Source organism: Cervus elaphus, chromosome 19, assembly GCF_910594005.1.
Source record: "Cervus elaphus chromosome 19, mCerEla1.1, whole genome shotgun sequence".
Lineage (NCBI taxonomy): Eukaryota > Metazoa > Chordata > Mammalia > Artiodactyla > Cervidae > Cervus > Cervus elaphus.
The window spans coordinates 61024640-61042869 of NC_057833.1; positions in this window are offsets into that span (position 1 = coordinate 61024640).

The following is an 18230-nucleotide window of genomic DNA, read 5'->3' on the forward strand; positions in this document are numbered from 1 at the left end:
CATAGGGTTGCAAAGTGTCAGACACTATTGAGTGACTGAGCATGCACACGTAGATATATATATATATATATCTTCTATTGGTCTGTTTCTCTGGTGAACACTGTATAATACAGGCAAATTTCCAAGAATAAATTACTTTTGCATTTTAATAGAGCTTCTGCTTCACTGGAGGAAAAACTTATTAATAGTTTATTGTTAAAAAGAACACTCAATATTGTTACTTAATTTCTGTTGCTCAACAATTAAAATCCTTGATTTTTTAGGCCTGCTCAACTATAATGCAGTGTCAATAATCCTAAAAGTTTTTCTGTCGTAATTATATAAATTATATTTTTTCATTCTTTTCTATTTAAAGAAGAAATAAATTGCTATTTATATTTCCTAAGTATTTATTTTTGCCTGGACTAAGTCTCATTGACTTCTTATTTCCAGCTTTACCCTTTTCCCTTTGCATTTGAGAATCAAACCATCCCAAGAACTCAACTTTGCCCTAATAATTTTTAAAAATTATTTATTTGGCTGCACTGGGTTTTAGTAGCAACACTCAAGATCTTCAATTTTCATTGCAACATTTGGACTTAGTTGTGGCATGTGGAATCTTAGTTTCCTGACCTGCTAAGTTCTCTGACTTAGTTCCCTAAGCAAACCTGGGCCCCTTGCATTGAGAGTCTTAGCCACTGGACCACCAGGGAAATCCTGCCCAAATAATCTTGAGGAAGTTCAAATAGGATAAACCACAAAAACTGAAACTGCCTCCATGAATAGTGGTGCATAGGTACTAAAAGAGAAGCAATCACTCCCTGAGAAACCTATTGTACTGTGGGATCCTACACACATCCCCATAGTAACGATGACTCTTTGCCAGTGGAACTAGGATCCTTTGAACATTTCCTCAGTATTTCATTCATCTCTTCATTTATGCAACAAAAGTATACTGACTTTCACCTGGGAACTGGGAACAAAGTAGGAAGACGTGTAAGACATACCACCTACCTTTAAGGAGATTAAAGACCTAGAGAGAGGAGAGATATGTAGACAAATTAGTACAGAGCCTTAGAGGTATAGTGATGGAAGTACTTGTAATATATAATACATGTGTATATTGGAGATCAGTGAAATGCTGACCCCAGATTTTATTCCTGTGTCTAATGCCTGTGCCTTTATACCTGTGCCTATAGATTTAACTCTGTTTACTGTGCCTATAGATTTAACTCTGTTTAGGCATAGGTAATGATTATTCGAAAGGAATTGCTGCTAAAAAATTCAAATAATATGTTTCCTGTGACTTTTTTTGCCACTAGAACTTTAAAAATTCTGCTCTAACTGAGCACCAGTACTTACCCTTACTAAATCTGTGTGACACACTCATCTGAAAAGACTCAGACTGTAGTCTATTTCATTTTACAAAGTACGCCATCAACTTTCCTCATGTTATATACCCATCACCTCAACGACATTTATAGACTATTTTCTGTTTTGTTTTTAATACATTTTTATGATTCTCAAGCCAATTATATGTGAGAAATTATCAGAATAGAGATGGTGTTGCCACCCCTCCCAAATTGCCTCTACCAGCAGTTTCATCCCAGGCTGTTTTAAGCATGGCCTGCTAATGGCTCACAGCTGCCTACCCGCCCACTTCCTTGGACAACTGCCCTCAGATGAACGCCTGTCACCTGTTGGGGAGACTACCAACTTCTCTCCACCACTGCCTACAGCCAATGACGGACTGACTAGTCAACACTGGGTATGATAGAACCACCCCTTATGTCAACAGGGAACAGCTCTGTGGTGCATTTATGTTCCTGTGCACCCCAACCCCCAGAAATCCAGCCACCTGAGGTTCTGTTCACCTCTTTCCACTTCCCTCTTCTGCTTCACTCTCCTCTTAGAGATTCATCCTGAAGCACACTCCCTCAATAAAACTTGGGCATAAGAATCCCTTTCTTAGGCCCAGTATTAGGAAATCCAACCTAACCTGGTCAATCTCATCATTGATGGCTATGTTTTATCTTATACAGTAGCAGCCTGTGGGGGGGGTGGGGGTGAAGAGAGCAGCTCATGATTTCAGTTTAGGAAGGAAATGATTAAGCAGTGGAGCTATAAACTATATTCTCGTTTTACTGGTGGACGCCTAAGAAAGATGGTAGGCACAACAAACCCTCTGATATTCATAGGAGACAGAGAAGGTGCACTAAAGGTCCTGAAGATAAAACTGGGAGGGTATAAAGGTGTCACAGATGGAGGGAACCAGGGCAGGGGGGGAAGTTGCACAGTGACTGGAGAGATTATTTGGTGGTTATCACCCTAACCTGAGTGCCTCAATGCATGGTACATTCAACCGTTGGCCATGCTGCATAGGAACCACTGGAATTATCTTAGCTTCCTAGTAAATATTAAGTAACACAGAATTGCAGGAAGCAAGAGATAACATCTCTGATAAAGAAAATAATTGAGGAGGCAGTTTTAATAACTACTAACTCCCTTAAGAGTCCTGTCTAGCTTCAGAACATAAGGCAGATGGTTCTTGAAGGTTAATAGTAGACTACGGAGAATTAAAAAACTGGTTTGTCTGATAGCTTTAGCAATGTCTAATGTGCTAACAGCTATGTATAAAGGCTAAAGGAGATTATTGTGCCATTTTAGGCCTTGTTAATGATTTCTTTTCAGTCAATTTCTGAGTCCAGCCAAACACAGTGGCATTCTCATGGAATGAAATCCAGGATGCATTTACTATTTTTGACACAAAAATATTTGAATTTGCTTACATATTGTCAGTCTAATAAGATGAGATTAGATTTGGTAGCCACTAAGAGAAAGTTCTGGAGAAGGAAATGGCAACCCACTCCACTACTCTAGCCTGGAAAATCCCATGGACGGAGGAGCCTGGTAGGCTACAATCCAAGGGGTCGCAAAGAGTCGGACATGACTGAGCGACTTCACTTCACTCACTTCATACTTTATCGCTGGAGAAGGAAATGGCAACCCACTCCAGTATTCTTGCCTGGAGAATCCCACGGACAGGGGAGCCTGGCGGCCCATGGCCCATGGGGTTGCAGAGAGTCGGACATGACTGAAGTGACTGAGCAAGAGCAAGTTAGACCACCATGGGGCTTATCAGATGGTTCAATGGATGAAGAATCCACCTGCAGTGAAGGAGACCGAGGTGACGCAGGTTCAATCCCTGGATCAGGAAGATCCCCTAGAGAAGGTCTTGGCAACCGACTCCAATATTCTTGCCTGGAGAATCCCATGGAAAGAGGAGCCTGGTGGGCTATAGTCCATAGGGTGGCAGAGAGTTGGACATGACTGAGCAACTAAGCACAGCACAGGCAGTTGTTTGGATACTTACTGTGTGGCTGCAGTTAGCCTTACTATGTGGTCAAGGCAGATGAAACATAGATGAACATAAGGAAAATCCCTGTATGAGGAACTTAGTTTTCGAATTCCCTGTAAAAACTTGGATGAAAAATTAAAGTGACTCACTATGCCCAACAAAAAACCCCTGTTGCTTGCTCACAAGGGGATTGGAAGACTAAGGTGATTGCCTTTAATCATATCGCTAGCTAGAAGTTATTACTACCTTGAAATGAATAGGTGTGAATGAACTCAGGTCATGTGTTAATGGACTTAAGGATTCCCTTTGTACCTGCTGACTAATGTGATAAGAAGCTATGTCTTTGTCTACAAAAAAGAAATTCCTTGAAAAGGCTCAAGTAAGATTAAGGTCAAAGGACCTCTACACAGCTGGCATGTGGATTGCATTCTACCATTACTGGTAGTCCTGGGGAGCAACAGTGGGTTTTAAATGGGATTGAGACTATACTATAATAGGTTTGCTTATCTTGTAACAAGAAGCAACTTTGGAGAATAAAATTAAAGTTCTGTAGGAACAAAATATCCATCAATTTAGCTCAGTTGGATATATTTCACATGTTTTTCTTCTACAATGTACAGAAATGAACAAAGAAAAATAATACTTTATGGCTATGCCACATTCCTTTTCATTCTTAGATCAGTGGTTTCATTGAAAAATTGGGTTCAGTTCAGTTCAGTTCAGTCACTCAGTCATGTCCAAATCTTTGCGACCCCATGAACCACAGCACGCCAGGCTTCCCCATCCTTCTGGGAGTTGGTGATGGATGGGGAAACCTGGCATGCTGCAGTTCATGGGGTTGCAAAGAGTCGGACATGACTGAGCGATTCAACTGAACTGAACTGAACATGTCCATTGAGTCAGTGACGCCATCCAACCATCACATCCTCTGTCATCCTCTTCTCCTCCTGCCTTTAATCTTTTCCAGCATCAGGGTCTTTTCCATTGAGTCAGTTCTTCACATCAGGTGGCCAAAGTATTGGAGTCAGCATCAGTCCTTCCATGAATATTCAGGGTTTATTTCCTTTAGGATGGACTGGTTGGATCTCCTTGCAGTCCAAGGGACTCTCAAGAGTCTCCTCCAACACCACAGTTCAAAAGCATCAATTCTTCAGTGCTCAGCTTTCTTTATAGTCCAACTCTCACATCCATACATGACTAATGGAAAAACCATAGCTTTGACTAGACAGACCTTTGTTGACAAAGTAATGTCTCTACTTTTTAATATGCTGCCTAGGTTGGTCATAACTTTTCTTCCAAGGAGCAAGAGTCTTTTAATTTCATGGCTGCAGTCACCATCTGCAGTGACTTTGGAGCCCCAAAATTAAAGTCTGCCACTGTTTCCCCATCTCTTTGCCATGAAGTGATGAGACCAGATGCCATGATCTTAGTTTTCTGAATGTTGAGTTTTAAGCCAACTTTTTTACTCTACTCTTTCCCTTCTTTAGTTCTTCGCTTTCTGCCATAAGGGCGGTGTCATCTGCATATCTGAGGTTATTGATATTTCTCCTGGCAAACTTGATTCCAGTTTGCACTTCATCCAGCCCAGCATTTCCCATGATGTACTCTGCATAAAAGTTAAATAAGCAGGGTGACAATATACAGCCTTGACTTACTCCTTTCCTGCTTTGGAACCAGTCTGTTGTTCCATGTCTAGTTCTAACTGAGCTTCCTGACCTGCATACGGATTTCTCAAAAAGCAGATCAGGTGACCAGATATTCCCGTCTCTTTCAGAATTTTCCACAGTTTGTTGTGATGCACACAGTCAAAGTCTTTGACATAGTCAATAAAGCAGAAATAGATGTTTTTCTGGAAATTTCTTGCTTTTTCAATGATCCAGAGGATGTTGGCAATTTGATCTCTGGTTCCTCTGCCTTTTCTAAAACCAGCTTGAACATCTGGAAGTTCACGGTTCATGTACTATTGAAGCCTGGCTTGGAGAATTTTGAGCATTACTTTGCTAGCATGTGAGATGAGTGCAATTGTGCGGTAGTTTGAGCCTTCTTTAACATTGTCTTTCTTTGGCTTTGGAATGAAACTGACATTTTCCAGTCCTGTCGCCACTGCTGAGTTTTCCAAATTTGCTGGCATATTGAGTGCAGCACTTTCAACAGCATCATCTTTTAGGATTTGAAATAGCTCAACTGGAATTCCATCACCTCCACTAGCTTTGTTCGTAGTGATGCTTTCTAAGGTTCACTTGACTTCACATTCCAGGATGTCTGGCTCTAGGTGGGTGATCATACCACTGTGATTATCTGGGCCGTGAAGATCTTTTTTGTACAGTTCTTCTGTGTATTCTTGTCACCTCTTCTTAATATCTTCTGCTCCTGTTAGGCCCAGACCATTTCTGTCCTTTATTGTGCCCATCTTTGCATGAAATGTTCCCTTGGTATCTCTAATTTTCCTGAAGAGATCTCTAGTCTTTCCCATTTTATTGTTTTCCTCTATTTCTTTGCATTGATCACTGAGGAAGGCTTTCTCTCCTTGCAAAGAAGAAAAGGAAAGATATATGCCCATTTGAATGCAGAGTTCCAAAGAATAGTAAGGAGAGATAACAAAGCCTTCCTCAGTGATCAATGCAAAGAAATAGAGGAAAAATTGTGATGTAATCTGAAATCCTTGTTTCTCAAAAACTGCTGAAAATTGTTTAAGGGGTGGAATTTTTTTTTTTTTTTTGATGTGGACCATTTTATCAAATTTATAATATTGTTTCTGTTTTATGTTTTGTTTTTTTGGCCCCGAGGAATGTGGAATCTCAGCAGCCTGACCAGAGATTGAACATATACCTCCCTGCATTGGAAGGCAAAGTCTTAACCAATGGATCACCAGGGAAGTCCCAAAGGTTAGATTTTTTCAAATGATTGAATACGAGGGAAACTATAGTGAGGACTCCACTGGAACTCTCTCTATAATTTGGAGATGGGGATTTTGGGTGGGGGAGAATGTAATTATAGTACTTTATAAATTTCCCATCTTACATTTTTCCATTTTATTTATCTGATGGTACCAAGCTTGGGTTTAAATATACATATGCCCAAGAAAGGTGATATAAATGAACAAGATACAATATCTACACTATTAATTTTGACAGTGTATATTCCAAAAGGTACTTTTGGGGAGGTCATAACTTTACCCCATGTAACAAAATTGGGGCTAACTGTAAATATGATTCCATTTCTAATCAGCAGGGCATATTACCTTACCTCTTAAATACTACGAAGTAGGAAACAGATGTTAAAAAGTTGGTTTCATAGGTTGTTCCTGACTTCAGTCCTTCTCACAAGAAGACCAACTAGCAGCTATCCACAGACAAGATATCAAGAGAAAATTCCAGCACAGGGAGGTGAGACTGAAGTATCTCCCTGAATCAAAGGAACCTAGAAGGCCCGCATTAGAAGGGGAAGGAGAGTGGCTGCTCTCTCCTCCCAGTGGCTGGCACTGAATCTCTGGCCCCCTCTGAGCCTACAGTCTCTGCAGCGGGGAAAAGAAAACCCAAGTTTGCATCACTCCTCCAATGTTGTAGGACATGTCCTGGGAGTCCTACAACTCCCTAAAGTCTCATCTCAGACATCACTGAGGGAATCTATGGAACTTGGTCACTGGGAATCAGATAGACACAAAGAAGGAGGACAAGGCTTATAGTAGCCAGTGCTCAGATCTTAGGGGACAACATTCTTACCTGTGGTGGTGCCCAAGCAGAGATACCAGCCAGTGGCTCTGACCATCTGTAGAGCTTAGCCAGTGATCCTGTCTAGCTAGGGAGCTTGGTGTGCAGTTCTATCTAATTTAGGTCCCCAGCTTCTGAACTGTGATGTTGGAGAAGACTCTTGAGAGTCCCTTGGACTGCAAGGAGATCCAACCAGTCCATCCTAAAGGAAATCAACACTGAATATTCATTGGAAGGACTGATGCTAAAGCTGAAACTCCAATACTTTGGCCACCTGATGTGAAGAACTAACTGACTCATTGGAAAAGACCCTGATGCTGGGAAAGATTGAAGGCAGGAGGAGAAGGAGACAACAGAGGATGAGATGGTTGGATGGCATCACAGACTCAATGGACATGAGTTTGAGAACGCTCTGGGAGATGGTGAAGGACAGGGAAGCCTGGCTTGCTGTAGTCCATGGGGTCACAGAGTCAGACACAACTGAGCAACTGAACAACAACAAGCAGCCAACAAGCCTACTACTCCCTATGGGGCTACTCCCTATGGCCCCAAGCTCAGGGATAACTGCCCCTAAGAAAGGAACTCCAAGAAGCTCTTTTCCAGGAGGCTGGGACAGGGAGTTCTCAGGATGCGGGGAAAGCGAGCCTCCTTCGGGGAAGAAGAGTCAGCTACCCGGCGTGTGTTTGCAAGCCTCTGTTTGAAAGGAATGGGTTTGCTTATACAATGGGTAGACCACCAGATCTTCTCAGAGGACTGAAATTCCAGAGGCAGGGCCGTGTATCTCCCCTTCCCTTTGCGATCCTTGCAAAGACATTCCTAGTTGATAGCGGTACTGACCATGAAGAAGCAAGCAGCAGGAGTGTGTTTGACATGACTGGGTGCCTTCCTGGGCTCAGCTCCTCAAGGGGCCTTTCCTCTTGAAGGAGGTGCCATGTCCTGTTGGGAAGGGGGTTGGGACCTCTTCCCTCCACACTGCCAAAGGGTGGAGAGAAGCTAGCTCTGTCAGAGGTATGAAAAGAGCAATTTGATGGATTTTCAAGCTCTTGCTAGGCTGCACCGCTTCAGGGCCCACTCGAGTGAAACAGGCGCCCTGTGGCCCCTAGGTCGGGTATGCAGGTTCACACACAGGGTGTGTTCCCGTCAAAGCCAAGAACTTTCCTGACAGACCTAGGCTCACTAGAGCTCTCCTACAGAGCAAAGGGGATGGAAGAGATGTGTGGAGGTGGCTCTGCCTTTCCCTGTGAGTGTGGGGCCACTCCCTACGGCCCTGCCTCTGGAACTTCGGTCCTCTGATCTGATCTGGAGGTCTTCCATTGTATAAGCGAACCTGTTCCTTCCAAATAGAGGCTTCCAAACACACGCCAGGTGGCTGCCTCTTCTCCCTGAAGGAGGCTCATTTAGAACATACATATGTATGCATACCTGCCAAAATATAGATAATAAAATACCTCTGTGTGCGTGCTAAGTCACTTTTCAGTCATGTCTGACTCTTGGCGACCCTGTGGACTGTAGCCCACCAGGCTCCTCTGTCAGTGGGATTCTCCAGGCAAGAATACTGGACTGGGTTGCCATGCCCTCCTCCAGGGGATCTTCTTGACCCAGGGATCAAACTCACACCTCCTACATTGTCAGACAGGTTTTTTTTATGACTAGGGCCACCTGGAAAGCCCCCAAATACCTCTAGATGTGTTTAAAAATGGTAACAATCCCCCCTCAGAGGTGGGAGTGGCATTGGGGTTCTAGGGGCTGGAGGGGAAATGAAGGAACTTTTTTCTGCAATACTGTTTTCTACCTTTTCTATTTTATATGTATTCAAAAAAGTAAAAATAAAAAATAAACTTAGAACATTTAAGAAAATAATTTTATTTTTTTGGCTGTGCTGTGTCTTTGTTACTGCAAGGGCTTTTTTCTCTAGTTGCGGTGAGCAGGGGCTACTCTTTAGTTGTGGTGTGTGGACTTCTGTTCGTGGTGCCTTCTCTTACTTTGGAGCACAGGCTCTAGGGCGCATGGGCTTCAGTTGTTGCAGCATGTTGGCTCTGTAGTTGCTCTTCTGGGCTCTAGAGCACAGGCTCAATAGTTGTGGCTTGTAGGCTCAGTTGCTCCACAGTTTGTGGAATCTTCCTGGATCAGGGATCAAATCTGTGTCTTCCTGCATTGGCAGGTGGATTCTTTACCACTGAGCCACCAGGGAAAAGCCCCTAGGACATTTAAGAAAAGAAAGAAAAAAACATTTTTTTTTTTCTCTTCAAAGATAGAAGATCAGAAGAAAGAAATGGATGGCTTTCTTAGTACACTGTGTAACAATCTACATGAACTAAAAGAAAATACAGTTTCTTCCTTGGCTGAATCACAGAAGGTGTGTGAAAACTTAACTGAAGACATGAAGAAAACAAAGAAAATCCATTCACAGGTATACAGGTGATTTGAGTGTAAAAAGAAAGCTTTATGATCTTTAGATCCCTGTTACAGACGGAATGCTGTATAACTAAATTAGAAACCTTAAAATACTGTCTGCACTTTTGCTTATAACAGTAACTAATATGAAATAATCATGAGTACTTCTCTTGATCAGTTAATAATTGATGATTTGCTACATTCAGAGCAGAGTGAGACAAGACAGTCCTTTCTTCATATCAAGAAGAAAGATGAAGCTGCAGAAATATACCATTGGGAGTACAGTTAGAAGAAAATGATTATAACATTTAAAGTGAACTTGTATCTACATTATAACCAAGGTGACTCTAGTGGTTCCAGAAGCAGCAGTAGCTGTAGTCGTGGCAGAAGGAGACAAAGCTTAGCAGGAGAGGAGAGCCAGAGAAGTGATAGGGAAAGTTATAGGTTGCAATAGATTTATGAACTTAGCCAAGAACAGTGGTGGCAGAGCCTAGCTGCTTCAAAGAAAACACGTTTTAGACAATACTTATGTGTATGGGCAGAAAAACTTGACGAGTATATTTGTGACTGATTGTGTAAGTTTATTTTAGTTTCTGTTCTGTGGAAAGTGTAAAGCATTCCAACAGAGGTTAATATTGAAATTCGTACAAGTAATAGCTAACATTTATTGAGCAACTCACTATGTGTTTATTCCTCCCACCAGTATAGATACAGTTTCTATTACTAGCTCAGTTTTCTATTGAAGAAACTGAGTCCTTGAGAACATCTGAAAATACTTAGATCCTCTTATAGCTATGGTGGTGATTATATTGCCTGAAAGGAATCCATTTTTGGAGGAGCTTTTCTATATGTTTCTAGAACATATTCTTGAAATTCGAAATTACAGCAGTTTCTTATACCTCTTCATAGAGTGTTTGCCTTAAACCTGTCTAGATCTTTTTAGGTATATATTCTGAGGAACACTTATGATGTGAGAAGTATTTTAGCATGAGTGACTTGACTTCCTTGGCTTAAAAGAAGCAGGTTTACTAACTGAACTGTTTCTTAGATATTCTAGGACTTGAGGTTAGCACTGACAAACCTGTTTACATGTAGATAAATCTAATACCTGCATTTCCCTCTACTTTGTGATTAGCAGAAATACTGACATTTTATTCAAAATCAACGCGTTAAATGTGCATTGTCAGCTGCTGTGTTATTCAGAGATGTGTTTCAAGATGCCACATATGAGAAAATGATAAACTCTTTTGACATTAAAATGATCCAGCTAGGTTCTATAAAATGTTTCAGCTATATTAGTTGATAATATTTTTGGACTGCTTGACCCATTAGATATTCAGCATTACTTTTTCTTCTAGTAGTGTTATCAGTTAAGAAGCAACTATGTATATCCATCAAAATGGTTCTCTGTTTGGTATATTTGGTTAGTTCTGAGGTACACCAAAAGTAACTTGTTACTTATAGTTAAAATAGCTTGCTAATTTAAAACTTTGCTAATTATTTACTTTTTTTACAAAAATGCCTGTAATGTGATTATTCCTTTAACATCATTTCTGCTGCCTTCCTTTGTCAGAGAGGTGGAGTTAAAGATCTCTTATCAAGAATGTGCATCATTCTCACCTATGGGAAAATACTTTATATCAGTATGGAGTAAAAAGTTTAACCATTATAATTTCGATCTTTTCCCTCCCCACGCCTTTCTTACAGGAACTTTACCAGTTATTCGATCTTTGGGAGGAGAGGTTCTGTGATTTGGAGGAAAAGTGGAAAAACATCCAGAAGCCAGTTAGCAGTGTTCAAGAAAATACAAAGCAGTAAGCTGTTTTAAAATTCACTTTAGCTTTTCTCTACTTGAAATTCTTTCTGAATAAAAAGTTAAAATAGTACAAATACGATCAACCCACTTTCTCATATGTTTTATTATGTTCATTTTATCATCCTCATTTCCTCTCTCCCCCTGTCTCTGTAATATTATATATTATATTAAATAATCATATAATATTATATAGTATGTTGAAGTGATGTGAAGTGAAAGTTGCTTAGTCGTGTCTGACTCTTTGTGACCTTATGGACTGTAGCCCACCAGGCTTCTCTGTCCATGGAATTCTCCAGGTCAGAATACTGGAGTGAGTAGCTGTTCCCTTCTCCAGGGGAACTTCCCAACTCTGGGATCAAACCTAGGTCCCCTACATTGCAGGTGGATTCTTTACCGTCTGAGCCACCAGGGAAACCCATATAGTTAGTATATTGTATTATATAATATTGCCTGTAGATGAACAATCTTTTGAGTGACAGTGGATACAGATATACATATATTATATAATATATAATACTATATATATATATAATTTTCTGAATAAGTTAAGGTCTTTGTAATCTCCACTTTCCCCCAAATACTTTAGTGTACCCTAAAAACATAAGATACTGTCTTATATAATAATTATTTTATTAAATTTTATTGGAATATAGTTGATTTACAATGTTGTGTTAATTTCAGGTGTACAGCAAAGTGAATCAGTTAAACATATACATATATCCCATTTCTTTTTAGATTCTTTTCCCATGTAGATTATTACAGAATATTAATTAGAATTCCCTGTGTATACAGTAGGTTCTTATTAGTTATTTATTGTAACAATTATCTTAAATTGACAACTACTCTTATCTAATATACATACCTAATTCAAATTTTGCCAATTCTCTCACTAATGTTTTTTACAAGAAAAAAGAAAAAGATTTTCCTCCTGGTCCAGGATTTAATTCAGAATCACACATTGCATTTAATTGCCATGTCTCTTTGAGTCTCTTTTAATTTGGAGTAGTTGCTTAGTCTTTGTCTTTCATGGCTTTTTCTTTTTCCAGGAGCATAGAATATTTATTTAGTAGAGTGTCCCTCATTTGGAGTGGCCTTCATGGTTAGTTGGAGTTGTCAAGAATAACAGAAAAGTAGTGTGCTCTTAGTGCATTTCAGATATCAAGAGGTTTATTTTAACTTTGATAATTTGGGTATAGTGTTGTCCTCTAGATTTCTCCCCTGTAAAGTTCCTTTGCAATTAATAAAGAATTTAAGGAGCGATACTTTGAAACTATATAAGTATCCTGTTCTTAGAATCCATTGATATGTATGTCTGAAATAATTATGATTCAGTTCACTTCAGTTCAGTCGCTCAGTCAAGTCCGACTCTTTGCCACTCCATGAATGGCAGCACGCCAGGCCTCCCTGTCCATCACCAACTCCCGGAGTTTATTCAAACCATGTCCATCAAGTTGGCGATGCCACCAAACCATCTTATCCTCTGTCGTCCCCTTCTCCACCTGTCCCCAATCCCTCCCAGCATCAGGGCTTTTTCCAATGAGTCAACTCTTCTCATGAGGTGGTCAAAGTACTGGAGTTTCAGCTTCAGCATCAGTCCCTCCATTGAACACCCAGGACTGATCTCCTTTAGGATGGACTGGTTGGATCTCCTTGCAGTCCAAGGGACTCTCAAGAGTCTTCTCCAACACCATAGTCCAAAAGCATCAATTTTTTGGTGCTCAGCTTTCCTTATAGTCCAACTCTCACATCCATACATGACCACTGGAAAAACCATAGCCTTGACCAGATGGACCTTTGTTGGCAAAGTAATGTCTCTGCTTTTTAATATGCTATCTAGGTTGGTCATCACTTTCCTTCCAAGGAGTAAGTGTCTTTTAATTTCATGGCTTCAGTCACCATCCGCAGTGATTTTGGAGCCTCCAAAAATAAAGTCTGACACTGTTTCCACTGTCTCCCCATCTATTTCCCATGAAGTGATGGGACCAGATGCCATGGTCTTAGTTTTCTGAATGTTAAGCTTTAAGCCAACATTTTCACCCTCCTCTTTCACTTTCATCAAGAGGCTCTTTAGTTCACCTTCACTTTCTGCCATAAGGGTGGTGTCATCTGCATATCAGAGGTTATTGATATTTCTCCAGGCAATCTTGATTCCAGCTTGTGCTTCATCCAGCCCAGGGTTTCTCGTGATATACTCTGCATATAAGTTAAATAAGTAGGGTGACAATATACAGTCTTGATGTACTCCTTTCCTGATTTGGAACCAGTCTGTTGTTCCATGTCTAGTTCTAACTGTTGCTTCCTGACCTGCATACAGGTTTCTCAAGAGGCGGGTCAGGTGGTCTGGTATTCCCATTTCTTTCAGAATTTTCCACAGTTTATTGTGATGCACACAGTTGAAGGCTTTGGTGTAGTCAATAAAGCAGAAATAGATGTTTTTCTGGAACTCTCTTGTTTTTTTGATGATCCATCGGATGTTGGCAATTTGATCTCTGGTTCCTCTGCCTTTTCTAAAACCAGCTTGAACATCTGGAAATTCACGGTTCACATATTGCTGAAGCCAGGCTTGGAGAATTTTGAGCATTACTTTACTAGCATGTGAGATGAGTGCAATTGTGCGGTAGTTTGAGCCTTCTTTGGGATTGGAATGAAAACTGACCTTTTCCTATCCTGTAGCCACTGCTCAGTTTTCCAAATTTGCTGGCATATTGAGTGCAGCACTTTCACAGCATCATCTTTTAGGATTTGAAATAGCTCAACTGGAATTCCATCACATCCACTAGCTTTGTTCATAGTGATGCTTTCTAAGGCCCACTTGACTTCACATTCCAGGATATCTGGCTCTAGGTGAGTGATCACTCCATCGTGATTATCTGGGTCATGAAGATTTTTTTGTACAGTTCTTCTGTGTATTCTTGCCACATCTTCTTAATATCTTCTGCTTCTGTTAGGTCCATACCATTTCTGTCTTTTATCGAACCCATCTTTGTCTGAAATGTTCCCTTGGTATCTCTAATTTTCTTGAAGAGATCTCTAGTCTTTCCCATTCTGTTGTTTTCTTATATTTCTTTGCATTGATTGCTGAGGAAGGCTTTCTTCTCTCTCCTTGCTATTCTTTGGAACTCTGCATTCAAATGGGTATATCTTTCCTTTTCCCCTTTGCTTTTAGCTTCTTTTCATTTCACAGCTATTTGTAAGGCCTCCTCAGATGACCATTTTTCCTTTTTTTATTTCTTCTCCATGGGGATGGTCTTGATCCCTGTCTCCTGTACAATGTCACGAACCTCTGTTCATAGTTCATCAGGCTCTCTGTCTATCAGATCTAGTCCCGTAAATCTATTTCTCACTTCCACTGTATAGTCATAAGGGATTTGATTTAGGTCATACCTGAATGGTCCAGTGGTTTTCCCTACTTTCTTCAGTTTAAGTCTGCATTTGGCAATAAGGAGTTCATGATCTGATCCACAGTCAGCTCCTGGTCTTGTTTTTGCTGACTGTATAGAGCTTCTCCATCTTTGGCTGCAAAGAATATAATCAATCTGATTTCACTGTTGGCCATCTGGTGATGTCCATGTGTAGAGTCTTCTCTTATGTTGTTGGAAGAGATTGTTTGCTATGACCAGTGCGTTCTCTTTGCAAACCTCTATTAGCCTTTGCCCTGCTTCATTCGGTACTCCAAGGCCAAATTTGCCTGTTACTCCAGGTGTTTCTTGACTTCCTACTTTTGCATTCCAGTTCCCTATAATGAAAATGATATCGTTTCTGGGTGTTAGTTCTAAAAGGTCTTGTAGAACCGTTCAACTTCAGCTTCTTCAGCGTTACTACTTGGAGTATAGGCTTGGATTACCATGATATTGAATGGTTTGCCTTGGAAACAAACAGACATCATTCTGTCATTTTTGAGATTGCACCCAAGTACTGCATTTCGGACTCTTTTGTTGACTATGATGGCTACTCCATTTCTTCTAAGGGATTCCTGCCCACAGTAGTAGATATAATGGTCATCTAAGTTAATTCACCCAACAAAAAATGGGAAGGATACCAACCTCAAGGAAACATACACTGAGTTTCTGCTCCCCACATTACTACCTAATGAGACCATGCCCAACTCTAACCTTTAAGGCAGATAGTAGAATGCAACTTTTTAAGTATGTGGCTAAAGATATTCAAGGGCATCCTGTCCTTTTAAGCTGTTAAAAAGTCACTGTTTTTGTTGAAAGTGGTTTAAAAGTCTGAATCTCAATAGGTAGTCCCACCTGGCATACCACTGTTTCTTAAGCGTGTAGAAAAGAGAAATGCAAATAGAGCTACTGGTAAAGTGAGATAATTGATGCTCAGGTGTTTCAAGTAGTTGCCAGTGACTGGGCTATGACCTGCAGGTTCCCCCAGGTAAAGATAATTTGGCAGAGTCCCAACTTATCCAATATGGCTACAAAGGGAACAATGAGGCTGCTTTCTAAATGAACTGATCTTATACAAATGTCTTAAGACCACCTCTTTCTTAAGAGGTTAGAACAGAAAAGAAATGCCCAAACAATGGCAGTTGTTGTTCAGTCACTAAGTAGTATCCGACTCTTTGAGACCCCAAGGACTGCAGCACACCAGGCTTCCCTGTCCTTCATTCTCTCCTGGAGTATGGTGAAACTCATGTCCATTGCGGAGAAGGCAATGGCAACCCACTCCAGTACTCTTGCCTGGAAAACCCCATGGACAGAGGAGCCTGGTAGGCTGCAGTCCATGGGTTCGTGGAGAGTCGGACACGACTGAACGATTTCACTTTCAGTTTTCACTTTTATGCAATGGAGAAGGAAATGGCAACCCACTCATGTTCTTGCCTGGAGAATCCAGGGGACGGGGGAGCCTGGTGGGCCGCCGCCTATGGGGTCGCACAGAGTTGGACACGACTGAAGCGACTTAGCAGCAGCAGCAGCAGCATGTCCATTGAGTCGGTGCTGCCATCCAACCATCTCATCCTCTGTCTCCCCCTTCTCCACCTGCCTTCGATCTTCCCCAGCATCAGGGTCTTTTCCAATGAGTCAGCTCTTCATATCAGGTGGCCAAAGTATTGGAGTTTTCAGCTTCAGCATCAGTCCTTCCAGTGAATATTCAGGGTTGATTTCCTTTAGGATTGACTGGTTTGATCTGCCTGCTGTCCAAGGGACTCTCAAAGAGTCTTCTCCAATACCACAGTTCAGAGGCAGAATAAAATAACAGTTCAGGGCTCATGCTCTGGCATCATACAGACATGGGTTAAATCCCAGTTCTTCCAGTAAACAGCTGCATAACCATATCTTTTAACATATTCCTATTATGCAAAGTAGGATCAATTACCTTCCTTAAGATTTAAGTATATGGTAACTTCATATGTTAGTATGTTCCTTCCTAAAACTACACCATGACCCATTTGATTGGACCTGCATTTTCCTCACAAGCCTCAGTCAGTAATCTTTAGTGAAGAGCTTTCTAGATGGATGACCTCAATTATTGTGCTTTGAATCTGCAATTTCCCTCTCTGAGAACCACTTTATTTTGAAGTTCTGGTTCTTCAACCCATGCCCTGGGCTTCATCAGTGCAAGTGAAGAAGAGGAGGAGAAATAACAAAGACAGTCGAATTATAAGTAGAACTTACAAACTTTGTAGTTGTGTAAACTTAAAATGGATGCTTTCTTTAAAAATCACAAATTCTGTACAACTACTAGCAATAATTTTAAAAAGTGTTCATACATGTAGGAGGCCCAGGGAGGTACCCTGCCTGTGTTCAGCACCCCCACTTCCCTCTCTCAACTCAGGGATCTTTCTGTATGTTGTAGTGGAATCCGTGGTGTAGTGGGAAACAGAAGAGGGAAAAGTTCCACAGATTCTTCATTTGCGTTTGGTCTCCTTTAGAACCATTACTACTCTCCTAGTTCAGGCAGTAAAGACTAAGTCCCAACCAGTTTCAACTCCCTTACAATCCTGCACAAAGCCACCAAATTAAATCCTAAAATAGCAGTCTTCATGAAGATCCCTTCCCACCTCAGAAACTCTTAATGGCTCCCTACCTTTTATTCACTAGAAAGAGCCCAACTCAAATCCAAAGGCCAGGCTAACATCATCCTACTTTTATAGTACAGTACTTGTTTCCTCCTAATTCCCTGAAGGAAATTCTTTAAGGCTCTGACTAATCTGCTCATTGTGCTCCCAACACAGACACCTGCACACCCAGGAAAGATTATTACACCCATCCCCACACACCTTTCCTTCAAAGGCCAGCCCAGACCGTTCCCCTCCCCCCCCCCCCCCCGCATCTTTGCCCCTCAACCATGCTCCCCAAACACACTGTCCAGTCTTCTGACCCTCTCAAGTACACCCCTTTTTACTGGCTATACTCTCGTGGCATCTCAATCCATTCCAACCACTTGGAAGGCAGGCCACGTTCATTACACAGACGGTCATCACTGTGCCCTGCACTTAGTATTTTTTAAACCAGAGGAGGAGTTCAAATAGTGTATCTACATAGGGCAAGACATACTGTCCATCTTTGATAATTCCCCTTTTTTCACAGTAAAGGGTATTCAACATTCACTACAAAGCTGAAAATTACCTGTTAAGGAGTTTATTAAGAACAGTTATTCAGGGTAGAGATAAAAGAGACTTGGACAAGAGTGGAGGCCAGAAGTGATAAAAACAACAGGTCTGCATTGGACAAGGAGAACAAAGGAATCAAAGGTCTGGTTAGAACCACGTGTCTCAATGAGAAAGATCAGGGTGGAGGTAAGGCGGGGATAGGGTGAAGAGTTCCATTTTGGATAGGTTCATTTAGATGCTGGTGAGCCATCTAAGAGGAGATATCAGTAGACAACCGGCTATGCAGGATGAGATGACCATTCATCTAAACTGTAGATATGTCGATTCCTTGGGGAAAGAAGGTAGGTTAATAAGAAGAGGAGCACTTAACGAGGCCTGTGAAATTTCCACCCCATCTGGCCATCATCA